This window comes from Trachurus japonicus, chromosome 3 (assembly GCF_045865225.1).
Source record: "Trachurus japonicus isolate A0001 chromosome 3, Traja_1.0".
NCBI lineage: Eukaryota > Metazoa > Chordata > Actinopteri > Carangiformes > Carangidae > Trachurus > Trachurus japonicus.
The window spans coordinates 29,454,461-29,471,661 of record NC_140909.1 but is presented as its reverse complement, the minus strand read 5'-3'; positions in this window follow the sequence as shown (position 1 = coordinate 29,471,661).

Sequence of the window (17,201 nt, the reverse complement as noted above, 5' to 3'; positions counted from 1 at the left end):
TTGATGTCGTTGTGATGTACATGTTTTTGTCCTCTTGATATTTCGTTTGAGGTCACTTATGAAGTGTGTAGTTATAGCGCCTGAGACCATTTAAGGGGTGGAGGGGTGGGGGTTTGGAAGGGACTGGAAGTGTGCTCTATGTTCGTCCCCTTGTGTTTTGATTTCATTTTTGGTTCTGTTGTTATTGTGTTGTTTTTGTTTTGTTTTATTTTTGTTATTGTTTTCTTATTTGTCTGTCTCTTCTCTTTATAGTGTTATTATTATTGTTTGGAATATGTTTGTGTGTTTAAATAAATTTAAAAAAAAAGAAAAAAAAGATTGTGTCTCCAAACGGGCGAATTGAAAGTGCTGTGCAGCCTGACGTCACGAAGCACCGAGCTCAAGTGACTCCACCTCCCGGTACTTCCTTATCCTCCCCCTGGGCCAGTCTAGAAAAACGTGAGCTCCGCCCGCTGAGATGTAGAGCTGCAGATTGATTTGGGGACAATACAATACAATATGGCTGGACAACTTAGACCTCTGTGAAATGGTTGAAAAACAGCATAATATAGGACCTTTAAACATATACTCATCACCATGCTAACTTCTCTCCACACTGTTGTTGGCTTCTGATACAAAATCACGCATACGTGCAGATGAGTTTTCTGTGAGTAGAGGGCGGGGGGTGAGACTGAGCAGGCTGCTTGTTTGTGTCTCATCTGCAAACACAATCTGTCTGACTTGATTGACAGATGTAAACGCTACGGCAACACACCTTTGACCATCCCATATCGCACATAATGCTGAGTTGAAGTGAGAGAGACAGATACTTGTGTCGCTTTGTTCTGAGGCGTTTGGCTTTTCATCGGGCTGCTGCTCGTCTCTTTGAACCCAAACAAGATGCCTTGTCCCCCTCCTCCTCCTCCTCCTTCTCTTCCTCTTCCTCCTCCGCTGTCATGTCTCATTGAGGACTGTTTTATTTTTTAATTTTTTTTTACAATTTTCTCTTTCCAACCGTCACATCCCCCCACCTCTCCCTTCCTCCCTTCTGTAGTGAAGGAGTGAAGCATCGTTTCCCCTCTGGGTGCTGAGGCCCTTTAGAGAGCGGGGGAGAGAGAGAGAGAGGGGTAGAGAGACTTCCCCTCCGGCCAAGCTAATAGGACATGCCATCATAATGCTGCAGCTGTGTGTGTGTGTGCCTCTGTTAAAGCTCCATATGACCTTACTGAGCCGTGCTTTTATATCTCATGCCTCTGTGTCTGCGGCCGCCGTCTCTATCTCCTCCTCTGAGGCCTTTTCCATCACTGCAGCTGGACTAAACGCTGCTTCAGTGGAGGATAAACCACATTTCACTCATTAGAGCCTTGGATAAGATAAATCGCCCAGCCTGGAGTTTGTGTTTGTGTTTGTGTGTGTGTGTGTGTGTGTGTGTGTGTGTGTGTGTGTGTGTGTGTGTGTGTGTGTGTGTGTGTGTGTGTGTGTGTGTGTGTGTGTGTGTGTGCGTGCGTGCGCGCGCATGAGCTCACCCTCTGTAAGATGGACGCCTGCGTGGAGCTGCAACACCGAGGCCCAATTTGACACAAATCCACAGAGCTTTGCATCAAAGCCAAAGCCATTTCCAAGCAGCCTCCCCTTCAAAGACTCCCTAACTGGTGAGGCAGCTCCAGGGTTTTCAGAGGGGACGGAGGATCGTATCAGCCCGGGCCCTGATGATGGAGATGAACGTCTAAAGGGCTGAGTCATCTAATGACCATCTCTTGACCCCCACCATGTAATCTCTGGCACCTAATTGCTGTTTATTATTTCCAGAGAGAAAGCAATGGATTCACAACAGCATTTTCCTGCTTCTCTTGTTTGACAGCAGGTAGTTTAATACAGTATTTTAGTGGAGGTGAGGCGAGGGCTAATGGACAGCTCGTCTCTCTCCCTCTCTGTCTTTGTGTGTGCGTGCGTAAGTGTGTGTACTCTACCTCTCCGGTCACGGCAGTTCACTCACTGACGCAGGAACATAACTTGATGGAGATTAATGATGCAGCTCCTCTGTTCTGGCTGTATTGAGTTTGCAGCGGTTGGTCGCTGCTTATTTAAACTACTCCATTTTTTCATTATAGAGGAAAAAAAACAGGTGTTAATCAAATAGTGGGTGTTTGTAATTAAGTGAGAGCCTGTGACTGTGGCTGGGAGTGTTTGCAGCCTGTTTATGAAAGGCTATTTAATGTAATGAAAAGCATCTTTGTGTTTCAGGACACTGAAATCTATTTTTGGGGCGATTATGTGTGACAGTGTTTCAGTATTTAATAGAAATACAAGCCCTTTTTATTTATTTATTTTTATTTTTTTGGGTAGAAATGGTAATACCCGTGTGGTTCTTTATCGGGCTGTTACGGATACACTGCAGACTCATTGGGTCTCATTCATGAAACGTGAGTAAATCTGTGTGTAGATTTGCACATAAAAGCTCACTCTACTAAAACTCTACTCCGGATTCATGAACGGTGCGGGAAACTCAGATTTGATCGTAAACACGTGTTCATGAATGCCAACCCATCGTAAACTAACAACACGCCCCCGGTGATCAGCAATTAGCATAGATCTCCATACATGAATAGCCATATAAGGAGATCCTGACCACCATATTAGGAGGTAGGTGCACCCTACTCACCTGCGGCCATGACACAAACGAGGAAAGAGGGAGACAGAGAAAAAAAGAGAGATCACGGATCGAAGTCATTTTGGGTGAAGTGGAGTCCAGAAAAATATTTTATTCTCTTCTGTCAGTAGTAGTGTGACTGGGACAGGTCAAAGGCTGGAGGGAAGAAACAGATTTAGTGAATTAAGTAGGCCTATCCTTGGTTGATTAAAGAACCGTTTAAGAAGTAAAGCCAGAATAGTTCGATATGAAACATGGAAAAAAAATAAAAAAATAAACACAACTACAGAGCTACAGCAGCGACGGGAGGAGGAGGTTCTTCACAGCCTCAGCTGTAGAGGAGCATGGTTGTATGAACACATGAAGTTCTATAGGCAGGTTATATTGTTACAGAAGCACCAGCCGTCTGTCACAGCTCCATCCAAACCGGTGCCGACTGCGCTGCTGCGCAGGGTGAAGTGTGCGCCCACCGAGCGTATACTGTAGCAACACAAAAAAAAAAATTCCGGTTTTATATCAGATTATTATCATCATAAAATGGAGCCTTGACGTGTTTGTGCGTGTCCAATCCCTAAAACGTCTCTCTCTCCAAATATTTCTAATTGTTTGTCATGTTTAAATTACATGTTTCAAAGGTGTCGGCGTATTTTGAACATGAGAGAGAGTAATACGGATTAAAATTGTAATTTTCAACAGTAACAAGCAGTATTTATTTGCATTCCTACATTTACACAAGCGCTACACACAGTCAGGAGCAGGTGTAGATTTTGTGAGTAGCTACGAAAAAATCAGCGCTGCTAAAAGATTGATGAATGCGGAAATCCATGTAAATTTGCGCTGCTCAGGGTTTACACGCAAATCCGTGCTGCTCACGTTTCATGAATGAGACCCACGTATGGAGTTATATTTGTCTCATATATATCTGTAAAGGCACAGAAGGTGATCTACAAATGTTCCTTGGTTTGCACACGTGTTTTGCTATCCACAAATACAAATTTCTAATTTGTAACTTGTATTTTGGTTTTTACAAATAAATGTGTTTTTGTAAATATATTGTGTATTTGTAAATGTATAATTTTCCATTTGTAAAAACAAAAAAGCCATTTGTAAAACCGAAAATTCTGTTTGTGAAGTGTAACTCTGCATTTGTGGATCACCAATCACACACACGCATCTCTTTCCGCAATGACGTATTTCTGAGACATTCCTGCCGAGATCCACACAGATCCACAAACTCACAGCTGCTGATTCACAAAGGGCCGCTCTCCTCACCAGGAGGGGCAGTGTTGGCGAGTAGCTGAATGAAAACTAACGAAGAAGACTGCTACTGGCTTATCTCGAGAAATTATTTTAATTCCCACTGTTATTGCGTCACTTTATTAAGTTTTAATGTTTTTTCATGCGATAAAGTAACTGTTAAGACCCCCAATATGCGGTTAGTTTATCCAAATGACGCCTGTTTGGAAGTTTGCTCCGCCGTTCGCGGAGCAGTGAAGCTCCATCTGTGGAGCAGCTAAGCTAACTAGGCTACCACCGGACGAGCGGTCTATCACAGAGGCTACAGCCGGGCTGCTGTGGTGGTCGGCCGGCTAAGCCGCGGTCTCCTCCCAGGGGAGAAAACGACCTGCATTGTTAATGTCAACTGACTGACCGTTTCATTGTAAAACATTTATTTATTGATGTAGCGGTGGTGACTGTACATAGCCCATTATAGACTAAATAGTTTTGTTTGTTGATATAGCCTACTACACCACTGAATGAGACAACATTTATCTCCTAAAAATAATTCATCCAGCCGGCGGTAAACCTCTAAAAAACTGCCGGTAGATTGATGGGCTCCTTTTCTTCCCTGGGAGGACGACGCAGATTAGCCGACGGACCACCTCAGCAGCCCGGCTGTTGCTTCTGTGATGATCCGCTCATTCAGAGGCAGCAACCGGGTTGGGGCTTGGTTTCTCCCCTGGAATGACGCCGCGTCTTAGCCGGCGGACCACCACAGCAGCCCCGGCTGCTTCCTCTGTGGTGATCTGCTCATCCAGAGGCAGCAACCGGTGTACTGAAGTGCTCGTTTTCTCCCCCGAGAAGACGCCGTGGCTTCGCCAGCCGACCACCATAGCAGCCCGGCTGTAGCCTCTGTGATAGACCGCTCGTCCGGTGGTAGCCTAGTTAGCTGCTCCACAGGTGGAGCTTCACTGCTCCGGCGTCATTTGGATAAAAATAACCACATATTGGGGATCTAAACAGTCTTAACATCTAAACATCTAATCAGATCTAAACAGCAGCCGGGCTGCTGCGGTGGGCTGGCTAACCAGCTTCGTCATTCCGGGGGAAAAAACGAGCCGGGAGAGACCCGGATGACAGCGGAGGTTAGCCCGCCGACCACCACAGCAGCCCGGCTGTAGCCTCTGTGATAGACCGCTCGTCCGGTGGTAGCCTAGTTAGCTTAGCTGCTCCACAGATGGAGCTTCACTGCTCCGCGAACGGCGGAGCAAACTTCCAAACAGGCGTCATTTGGATAAACTAACCGCATATTGGGGGTCTTAACAGTTACTTTATCGCATGAAAAACATTAAAACTTAATAAAGTGACGCATTAACAGTGGGAATTAAAATAATTTCTCGAGATAAGCCAGTAGCAGTCTTCTTCGTTAGTTTTCATGCAGCTACTCGCCAACACTGCCCCTCCTGGTGAGGAGAGCGGCCCTTTGTGAATCAGCAGCTGTGTGTTTGTGGATCTGTGTGGATCTCGGCAGGAATGTCTCAGAAATACGTCATTGCGGAGAGAGATGCGTGTGTGTGATTGGTGAGCCACAAATGCAGAGTCACACTTCACAGACAGAATTTTCGGTTTTACAAATGGCTTTTTTGTTTTTACAAATGGAAAATTATACATTTACAAATACACAATATATTTACAAATACACATTTATTTGTAAAAACCAAAATACAAGTTACAAATTAGAAATTTGTATTTGTGGATAGCAAAACACGTGTGCAAACCAAGGAACATTTGTAGATCACCCTTTGTGGATAGCAAAACACGTGTGCAAACCAAGGAACATTTGTAGATCACCTTCTGTGCGTTTACAGATATATATGAGACAAATATAACTCCATACCCACTGAGCCCAGGACAGAAATAGTCAGAACTGCTCCTCAAGTTCAGTCTAAACTTTCACTGATGTCATTCCAGCTCCGAGTGTGTGTCTCTCCTGAGTCGGATTTACAGGTCAGAGCCCCAGACATTTATAGCATCATGACCTCTGAGTAAGTGAGTAAGCCTGTCTTTTATTTATCTATTTCTGTCTTAATAAGCATGGTGTTTTATTAAAATGCAAATATGGCCCTTTGCGATTAGGGAAACTGCCAATTATAATGGCTCTCTCATTTTACAGCTGCGTCAGGATGACATTTTCAATTGTACGCAGACAAGAAGTATGTGAATCTAAAGAAAAGCTGCCAGGACATGAACTGATGCTCCCCAGGGGATGAAACCTGTCTAGAAAAATGGTTTTCCAATAAATGTGTAATTTGTTGTTGTTTGTTTATGCTCCTCAGAGGATGTTGTGTTTATATTCAAAATGCAATCATTTGACATGTGAATACATACTTGTCATTTACACAAAAGCCCACTCACCCTCCCATCCAGGTCTTACACAAATAACCAAAATAAGAGAGAAAAACAAAACAAAAGCATAAGGAGAAATAAACCACTGCTGTGACCACTGTTGATCTGTGTGTGACAGCAACAGGTTATTCAAATGATAAGGTTTCAAAATAGATGAGAAAAGGCAAGCTGTTTCATTGACCTTCTCTAGCTGTAACACTGCCAACAACTCCTGAATCTATTGTTTTAAACCTTCTAAACTCTTGTTGGACCAACCTGAGAACAACAGTGAGAGGATTGGGTTTAATAGTTGTGTTAGGGATGATTAACTTTCATATATTGAGGAACTAGAAGCGACAGAACCAGGACGTTTGCAATACAGATATCGTGGCACTGATGACATCCTGGATGAGCGGATGGATACATTTTGTCCAATTTTTTTTAAATATTAGACGAGGAATGAATTAGTGTAATGATGCCAGTCCACAGTGTTCCTGACATTTCTTTTCCCGCATCGGATTGCCAAGAAGACTTTATGTTATCTCAAGTGGGACGACATACTTTGTATGATCTCATATTAATCCCAAATTATAAGGTCTGAAGTTAATAATTTGCATAAATTGCATCTTTTGCAGTTAGGGTAGGATGAAAAATGTGTAGAGGCAAAGTTACTACCTGAATTTGACAATAGTAGTGACTTGTTGGGAAGTTGTGTGAGAGTGAATGATCTAAAGGTGTTATCATCTAATAAATCAGCGAAAAACACCACATCAACCAATTATCATGTAAAAAGTATGTAGCAAGTGTAAAAAAAAAAAAAAAAAAAAAATCACATATACAGTGGATGCACCCACCCACAGTTACTTTATTTAATAATAACAGAAGTGCGAGAAAAAAAGTTTGAGGTGCAGCCCTGTGCTGTGCTGTGTGTGCATGCTCCTGGCTGGTACCTAAAGAATTTATAGAAGAACTTTGTATCAAAGCAAACAGTTGAAGCCTATTCTTTTCTTTATTGTGCTTTCTGCAGGAGTTTGAACCTGTGTGTGTGGAGTCCCAACTCCACAGTGAAGTGTGTTCAATCTACAGCAAGGAAAACACTGTTTTTATTGACTTCACCTGCTGAGCTCATTACACTAATACACACCTGTGTGGCAAAATCATTTTATCTTCACTAATGCAGGTTCATAGAAGACTGCTTTTGATCATTCTATTTTGCACCCATCTATTAAAGCAGAAGTAAGCGGAATGTTTGTGTTAATATAAGTCTTAAGACAACGACTTTATTTCAAAAAAATATTTGTAATTGCACAATATTTGTTATGATATTTGTTATGAATTGAAACGTAGGCTACGGGCAACGTTTCAGTGGGCTCATAGTGCAACATAATTGCATTTGTCTCATATTGTGAATTAATCATGGGTAGAGTGCAACATAGTTACAGTAACACACACACACAGCCACTCACCGGAGACAAATGGCCAGGCGCTCCTCAGCTGGGATTGAGCACCTGTAGTTGGTGTCCAACCGGGCAATCCTGCCTCCGATTCTCGGCAATAGCTCGTCAAACTGGGCCGTTGTCAGCCGCGTATACCGTTGAAAACGGTTGGCGTTCAGACGCAGCCCCTGGAATAGCCGGTGGTATTCACCGAGATCGGTGGGCATCTTGAGTATGTCGTGGACCCAAAACCGACGACGCTTGGTTGTATGGCGCTTGTGGGATTTCCACAACAGGTAAACGGCAGCAACAGGTACAATATCAGCCATGCTAGACCAATACAAATGGGAAGAAAAGAAAAGTGCGACTCCGAGCAACGTGAAATTCACTGGAATCGCTTGAATGACGTCATCAGAGCGACGTGTTGAATTGTGCCAAATTGACAAGCGACTGCAGCTGAGCCACGGAGCGTTCTCTTTGGAGCGATACGAGCGACAGCGACAAAAATAAAAAGTCCGGTGTGAACGCACCTTTAGGGCGCGTTCACACCTAATAGTCCGGACCAATATCAGCCATGCCAGACCAAGGTCCGGACTTATTCATTTATTTTTTGTTACATTGTTTCCATATAGTCCAGTAAAGTTCGCTTTCACACTGCTATTATGCCAGCGGACTAAAGGATCTACCTACGTCATGACGTCATTACCTGCAAGGGCTGCGCCTGCTTATAATTGTCAGTGATTGGCTTGTGGATGAGCGTGCGTCTGACGTTAGCGTGTAGGAAGTGCTCTGAAAAAAATAAAATAAAAAATAAAAAAATAGTGCTGGGAAGCACGCTGTGTGTGAGTGTGAGAGAAATAAAAGCTCTGACTTGCTGGGGCAGACGTTGTTTGGTGTCACCCGCTGATAAATATCCGTCTTTTTCAGACTTTTTTTGACGGAAAAAAATATATTCGGGTCAATGTATAATAAAATAGGCTATAGCCTATAAAAATGCATGTATCGTTTGGGGATTTATATTAAACACTCTACTGTTTAATTCCGTGTAAACGTTTACAAGTGTACACTGACACACCCATCCCTCTGACCAAATCCGGATATAATATTTGATCTCCTCTCCCCAAGTGTCACCGCAGCTCATCCTTTTTTTCTGTTTATTCACTTTTTTCGGCACGAGCGAGTGAGACGGGCGAATCTGACGTGACTTCCTGTATTTGGTCTGATAGTTCGAACCTTCCTGTGAGGGACCCAGCAGTTGACACAGAAGTAGCAAAAATAGCTTCAATTTATTTTTCTTTAGTCGAACATAAGTCAAACTCAAAAAAAGTTAACAAAAGATTTAGGGCCCTTTAAAGGTTAACGTAACAAAACCAAAGAGACAAAACACAAACACACCCTCCACCTATCTTCTCCCAAATGAAACAAAGGAACTGCTTAAATACTACTTGACTAAACCAAAATAAATGACAGGATAATTATCAAATCAATTAAGCTTACAAAAGAACCAAAAATTGTGAAAAAGACAAACTAAAGATTTCTACCAAAATAACCTATTTAAACTAATATTTACATATATACACAAAATAATCTAACTCAAATTAAACATAACAAAATCCCAACAAAATTTTATTACCCCCCACGACTGGACAGCAGTTGGATCATGCTGCAGGTCTTAAACTGGCGGAACCTTTCTGCCCGTCTTTTGGCTGGTTTCCGCCCGGACCCCAATCGTCGCCGCACGCCCCACCACGACGCCGGAGTTGGCCAGACTCAGGACCCCCCGCAGCGGGCATGGTAAATAAAGCAGAACAAAAAGAATTAATAACGAATTAGATAGATAGATAGATAGATAGATAGATAGATAGATAGATAGATAGATAGATAGATAGATAGATAGATAGATAGATAGATAGATAGATAGATAGATAGATAGATAGATAGATAGATAGATAGATAGATAGATAGATAAACTTTATTGTCTGTCACGAGTGACAGAAATTCATCTTTGACAGGCTCAATAAAAACACTAAGAAACAAACAGACATTATAATCAATTATAATGATTAAAGCATCAAAATGTGAGTGAGTGCAAGGGGAGGGGTTACCGACAGGCAGACGGTGTTTAATGTGGTGTGGACGCGTCTGCGGCCATCACACACTCCCCCCTTCTGGAGACTCGCCATGGGAGCGAGACAGGAAGTCAGCTGTGGCATTGGACTTCCCTGGGATGTGAGCGACAGTAAACCGGTAGGGCTGCAGTGCGAGGTACCATCTTGTGATGTGCCCATTCGTGTCCTTCATTCGTGCCAGCCACTGCAGTGCTCGATGGTCGGTCTCCAAGACGAATTCTCTTCCAAGGAGATAATATTTGAAGGAGTCAAGAGCCCACTTGATTGCCAGTGCTTCTTTCTCCACCGTAGAGTATCGAACCTCCCGGGGTACCACCTTCCTACTGATGTAAGCCACTGGATGTCTGTCCTCTGGCGGCCCCTGCAGGAGAACCCCTCCAAGACCTCTATCAGACGCATCTGTCTGCAAGACAAAGGGTTGATCAAAGTCTGGGCTGCACAATACAGCGCTCTTACTCAGTGCTTGGCGGAGGTCGTGGAAAGCTGCTATGGCCTCCTCTGACCACTGGACTCTGTTGGGGCATCTCGACCCGACTCGGTCCATGAGGGGGGCTGCTCTTGCCGAGAAATGAGGTATGAACCGCTGGTAGAATCCTGCCATGCCGATAAAGGACCTCAGCTGTTTCCTGGTCTGGGGCAGAGGACAATTTTCAATAGCATGCACCTTTTGAAGCTGAGGTTTAACAGTACCGTTACCAATGGTGAACCCCAGGTACTCCGTTTCAGCCCGGGCGAACACACATTTGGAGGCGTTGATTGTTAGGCCTGCAGACTGGAGACGATCCAGAACTTCCTTCAGATGTTCCAGGTGCTCCTCCCAGGTGGCGCTGTGGATCACTATATCATCAAGATAGGCAGATGCAAAATCAGACAATCCATGAAGTACTTCGTCCATCATTCTTTGGAATGATGCTGGAGCACCGTGCAAGCCAAATGGGAGTACAGTGAAGTGGAACAAGCCCCAAGGGGTGCGGAAAGCAGTCAGTTCACAGGAATTCTGGGTGAATGGAATTTGCCAGTATCCTTTACATAAATCAATAGTGGTCAGAAACTTGGATTTGCCGAGACGCTCTATGAGATCATCGATTCTGGGGGTTGGATACGAATCGAATTTTGACACAGAATTCAAGTAGCAGAAATCAATACAAAATCTCACACTACCGTCTTTCTTTGGTACCAACACCACTGGATGGCACCACTCACTCTGGGAGCACTCAATCACTCCAGACGACAGCATGAGGTCCACCTCTTTCTTCAAGGGCTCCAGGAGTCGCTCTGGGATCCTATAACTCATGCGTCTCACAACTGCATCAGACTTTAACGTGATATTGTGTTCCACCAGGTTAGTTCTGCCAGGATTCTCAGAAAAAAGGAGAGGGTTGCACAAGGCTCTCACCTGGGACTGTTGTTCATCAGACAGATGTTCCAAGTCCAGAACCACTGGAGCAGCCACAGGTAAGTATTGGTCATCCATATCCTCCTCTTCATCAATCCTCCTAATCAGCATTACCTCTTTCCCTTCAGGTTTAGAGATCCACTCCTTGAGGAGATTAACATGCAGCACCTTGGTAGACCGACCTCGACCCGGAGTAGCGATCTCGTAGGTGGTGGGCCCGAGTCTCTTCTGCACCTCATATGGCCCCTGCCATTTTACCAGCAACTTGCTTTCCTGGCTAGGCAGCAACACCAGGACCTTCTGTCCAGGGCTGAAGATCCGCTGTCGAGCTGTCTGGTCGTACCAGGTCTTCTGCTGCTTTTGAACATCTGCCATGTGTGCCTCGGCCAGAGTGCTCATCTTCTCCAGCCTCTCCCTTATCTGTAGGACATAGGACACAACATCAACAGGCTCTTCACCCCCCTGACCTCCCTCCCAGAGTTCCCTAAGCAGAGTCAAAGGCCCCCTCACCTCTCTGCCATAGAGCAACTCAAAAGGAGAGAAGCCAGTGGAGGACTGCGGCACCTCTCGATATGCAAAAAGAAGATATGGTAACCATTGATCCCAATCGGAACCTGTCTCATTGACAAACTTCCTGAGCATATGCTTGATTGTTTGGTTGAATCTTTCAGTCAATCCGTCAGTCTGGGGGTGATACAGGGTTGTGCGCAGGCTCTTAATGCCCAGCAGATGGTAAACTTGCTTCAACAGGGTGGACATAAAGTTCAAGCCTTGATCTGTAAGGATCTCACGAGGGAAACCCACTCTTGAGAACAACTGGACCAAGCACGCTGCCACATATCTTGCCTTCACAGACTTCAGGGGAAACACTTCTGGATACTTTGTTGCATAATCAGTAATGACAAGCATAAAGCGGTTACCTGCTTTGGTTTTCTCGACTGGCCCCACCACATCCATTCCGAGTCGTTGGAAAGGGACGCCGATGATGGGCAGAGGTTGGAGGGGGGCCCTGGGAGGCCCTCTCACTGGAGCCCGCTGGCATTCAGGGCAGCTCCTACAAAACTGAGCAACAGCACCCCCTATCCCCGGCCAGAAGAAGTGACGCTTGATGCATGCGACAGTCTTGTTCTTCCCCAAGTGTCCAGCCCAGGGTATGGAATGACCCAAGGCGAGGACTGCCTCTCTAGCACCCTGGGGAACCACCAACTGAGTAGATGGCCCACACTGGCGATAGAGCACGCCGTCTTTCAGGAAATACCACTCTCCAGCATCCTGATCAGGCCTAGGCTTCCCCTCTTGTTCCTTAGCCTTCTGCATATAGCTTGCTAATGTTGGGTCATCATTCTGCATCTCAATGATATTCACAGGGAGTTTAAATTCCAACGGTGGTGTTAGGGGAGATTCAGAAGACTGATGGCTGACTGTGTACTGGAACTTATCCTGTCTTCTATGACTGCATGACTTCGGAGATCTCCCGGGTGCATTCTCCAAGTCTGCATCATAAAAAGGCAAAACACTCACCCATGGGGGAGACTCCTCACCCTTCTTGGATTGGGACCTCGTCATTGCAACCTTGCACGTCTGCTTCCGCTGCAACAGGTCCGGCAGTACTGGCAGATCTCGGCCCAGCACCACCGGGAACGGGAGGTTGTCTGCCACACCCACGGTCATGAGGTAAGTTTGATCATGTACTTTAAGATAGACATCAGCAGTCGGTATTAGCTTCTCATCTCCATGCACACAACGCACTGGAATACAGTTATTATTCTGAACAAGATCATATTCAATACATTCCTGATGCACCAATGTTTGGTCACTCCCAGAATCCACAAGTGCTTGAAACTCTTTGCCATGCACTTGCACATTGATCATATGAGGCATCTGCTGGACTGTCTGGCCTGACTCAGCCTGTGGCCTAGGAACATGGCATACATGATTTACCTTTGCTGCCCCCCTCGGACATCTTGGCTTTATAGGGCCCTCTTCTCCACACTGATAACAGACAAGAACTCTGCCAGTGGGCTTTGACGCAGAGGTAGGAGTTTCCTGGAAGGGAGGCTTACCAAACCCCTGGGGGTACCGCTGCATATGCTGGCTTTGGGGCTTACGTGGCTCTCTGGGGGTCTTCCAAGCATTATAGCTCCACTGCTGGCCCTTCCTCCTTGCTGCCACGAAGACATCAGCCAGCTCTGCAGCGTCCACTGCTGACTCTGGGTTGTGCTCCTTGACCCAGACCTGTAACTCAGGGGACAGCATACGCAGATATTGTTCAACAATAAGAAGTTCATTAATTTCCGCCACAGTTTTACCTCTTGGTTGGATCCATTTACATTTTCCTTTAGTCACACATAGAGCTCCTTCGGACTCTCTTCCGGCCCAATATCAAGGGATCGAAACCTCTGACGGTAAGTTTCGGGATTAATATCATATTTTCTCAGAATAGCTGCTTTAACTCTGTCATAGTTGAGGGCGTCGTCTCCCTCCATATGGACATACGCACCTCTGGCCTTCCCAGTCAGTAAGAGGACAAGATGCAGGGACCAGTCCCCTCTTGGCCACTGGCAAGCGGCAGCCACACGCTCAAAAGTTATTAGAAAATGTTCTACATCATCTGAGTCGGACAACTTTTGTAGCTTTGGCTCGGCGTAGCGGCCTGGCCGGGGACCACGTGGAGGCGGCTCGTTTGGATCCGCTTCACCTCCTACCTCGTATGCTGGACCACCTCGAGCTCCCCCGAGTGGTACTGGAGGAGGTTGCCCCGCCACGTCCTACCGCAACAAGCCAAATTGTTGTCGGAGGGCCTCAAACCGCCGGTCTTGCTCCCCCAGCTCCTGGATGCGCTGGGTTTCCCCGGCCTCCTGAGCCACGATTTGTGTGCGTAGCAGGTCCGCCAGTTCTCTGAGAGTTGGCTCTCCCGAATTACTGGCGTTGTCCTCTTCCCCGCCACTGCCATCCTCAGAGCCTCTCGCTAGCCCTGCACCAGGAGTTGCTGCTGCTCCTCCTCGCTGGGCGCCGCGCCCTCTGCAGTTACCCCGCATCTGGTAGGAGGTTGCACTCCCAAAAAGGAGAAGAAAAATCGATGAAAAATGGAGAGAGGAGAAAAAAAGAAAAAAAAAATACAAGTCTGCGCCCCCTACTGGCTATATCCCACCACTGCCACCATATGTGAGGGACCCAGCAGTTGACACAGGGACGCAGACTCAGAAGTAGCAAAAATAGCTTCAATTTATTTTTCTTTAGTCAAACATAAGTCAAAAAAAGTTAACAAAAGATTTAGGGCCCTTTAAAGGTTAACATAACAAAACCAAAGAGACAAAACACAAACACACCCTCCACCTATCTTCTCCCAAATGAAACAAAGGAACTGCTTAAATACTACTTGACTAAACCAAAATAAATGACAGGATAATTATCAAATCAATTAAGCTTACAAAAGAACCAAAAATTGTGAAAAAGACAAACTAAAGATTTCTACCAAAATAACCTATTTAACTCATTGAGTGCCATTGACGTCTATGGACGTCAATCAAAATCCAACGCTTGAGTGCCATTAACGTCCATAGACGTCAAATGCACTTTTCTGCGGCTGGTAAATGGGGACGCTCTCGCGCACACTGTGAGTAATTTTGGGGCTTCTGGGATGTGTAGAACGAAGAAGACTGTAGATCAGAGCAAGAAGTGAAGAAGAAGGAGAAGACGAGCGCGATCGGTACGGAGATAAAAAAGTCGGAAAAAGTTTCTATTTCTAGAGAAAAACGACGGGCAGAGCCTGGAACAAGTGTAACGTGGAGCTGGAGGAAAGCTTAGCCACGGTGCTATTAGCATAGCTCCAGCATGAAGTGATCGGAGGAGGCAGGAAAGGTAAACTGATAGATGATCAGTACCAGAAAGCGGATCGCGGAGTCAGTTTCACCAGTTGCTGTCTAACCGACGTGACGACGAACCGAGAGATCAGCGCTGTGCGTCGCTGCAGCAGAGAGGATGAAGACGCCACGACGTCTCCCTCCCCACTTCAGAGACGAGGGGAAGCAGCAGGAGGAGAAGGAGGGGAGGGGAGGGGAGGGAGTGGAGGGGGAGGGGGGCGTAGGAGAGGCAGCAACTGCTCGTACTTGTTGTATTTTAGTTGTTGTTGTTGTTGTTGTTGTTGTTTTTTGTTTAGTCTTTTTTTTTTTGGGGGGGGTAAAAAAACATGTGAAATGAAATTTTCAGATGTCTTACATATTTTTGAAGCCAAAATTAAAACGGATAAATCACTATTTTTCTTGAGAGACTCTCTTTCACAAAAATGCATTTTTCTCAGCTTTCTAGAAAAAAAAGTGGTCTTTTTGGTGCAACCAGGCTCTATTCAACTTAAGATAAATCAAGAATGGAACAAGGTACAAACAAATGGTTTTTTCCCTAGTTAAATAGAGAGTCTCCTCTTTCCTTTGGGCTGTTTGGTGTTTTCAGAGTCATAGTACAAAATACTCTTTGGGTCTTGACATATTACTCAGGATGCCCCAAAACGCTGGCACCTGGCACTGACCATTTTATAAAAGGTCTGGCACTCAATGAGTTAAACTAATATTTACATATATACACAAAATAATCTAACTCAAATTAAACATAACAAAATCCCAACAAAATCTTAAATCCCCCCCACGACTGGTCAGCAGTTGGATCATGCTGAGCAGGTCTTAAACTGGCGGAACCTTTCCGCCCATCTTTTGGCTGGTTTCCGCCCGGACCCCAATCGTCGCCGCACGCCCCACCACGACGCCGGAGTTGGCCAGACTCAGGACCCCCCGCAGCGGGCATGGTAAATATAGCAGAACAAAAAGAATTAATAACAAATAACAGCAAACCCATAGTCAACACAAATGTGTGCACTTTCAAATGTGTGACCATGACGTGCTTAAAGTAAATAAAGTCTGTATGAGGTATGAAATCAAAAGACTATGTGTCGTGTGTTTATTTATGTTCAACGATATATGCCGATCCTAATAATAATAATAATAATAATAACGTGCAGGAATAAACTTAAGTGTGCGAATTATACTAATGATTAAAGCATCAAAATGTGAGTGAGTGCAAGGGGAGGGGTTACCGACAGGCAGATGGTGTTTACTGTGGTGTGGACGCGTCTGCGGCCATCACACTTCCACAAACATGCTTTCACATTACACAGCAGCGGACGGTCCGGACCGTAGTCCAGGGGAACTTTCACACCTGTCACTTTGGTTCGAACTATCTAGAAAGTCCAAAAGTCCAGACCAAACGAGGTAGGTGTGAAAGCCCCCTTAAATAGTTCTATCTTCCGACAGCAATCACTTACATAGAGTGCTTGGTCTGAAACACAGGTCTGTCGGTCACTCTGCTCTGCTGTAATGCTGCCTTCATGTGCTATGGTATTTATGGTAAATACCAAAAGACGACTTGAAAAGTGCACATGAACACCCCCTCATGTGGTATTTTCCACTGGGAAACTCGTAGAATTTTTTGATGCCCGAGTTGCCGAGATGGGATAACCTTTCGCCTTTTCAACATGGCGGCGAGCAACGGAAGATTCGTGAATGGTAAGCAATGTACACTATTAAACGTGTTTTGCTACTGTTAGTGGATAGCTTTTGTAGCCTATAAAGTGTTGCTCGATTGACAATTGTAATATGATGCGTTAACACTCGGTGTCAGTTTTTAAAATACCGTTATGGTTTGGTTTTACCTACCCAGAGCAGATGCTAGCTAGCAGTCAATAGGAGCTTAATGAGCAGTCAGGCAAACTCACGTCGATGTATTTATTTCTGTAGTGTACGCCAGCGACACGATGATTTTCTGGGACCAGGGGATGACCCAGCCCGTAACACAGATGCTTTATCAGCGGGAAGGAGACAGTACCCTGTATGTGGACCAGGACTTCAGCACTGCTCTGCAAATAGTTCCCCCCGGTTCTGTTTCTGAAACAGGTAAGTGTCCGCTCGCTCACATAATAAAATGCAGCCAGCTGCGGCTCCTCATTGTCTGTAACA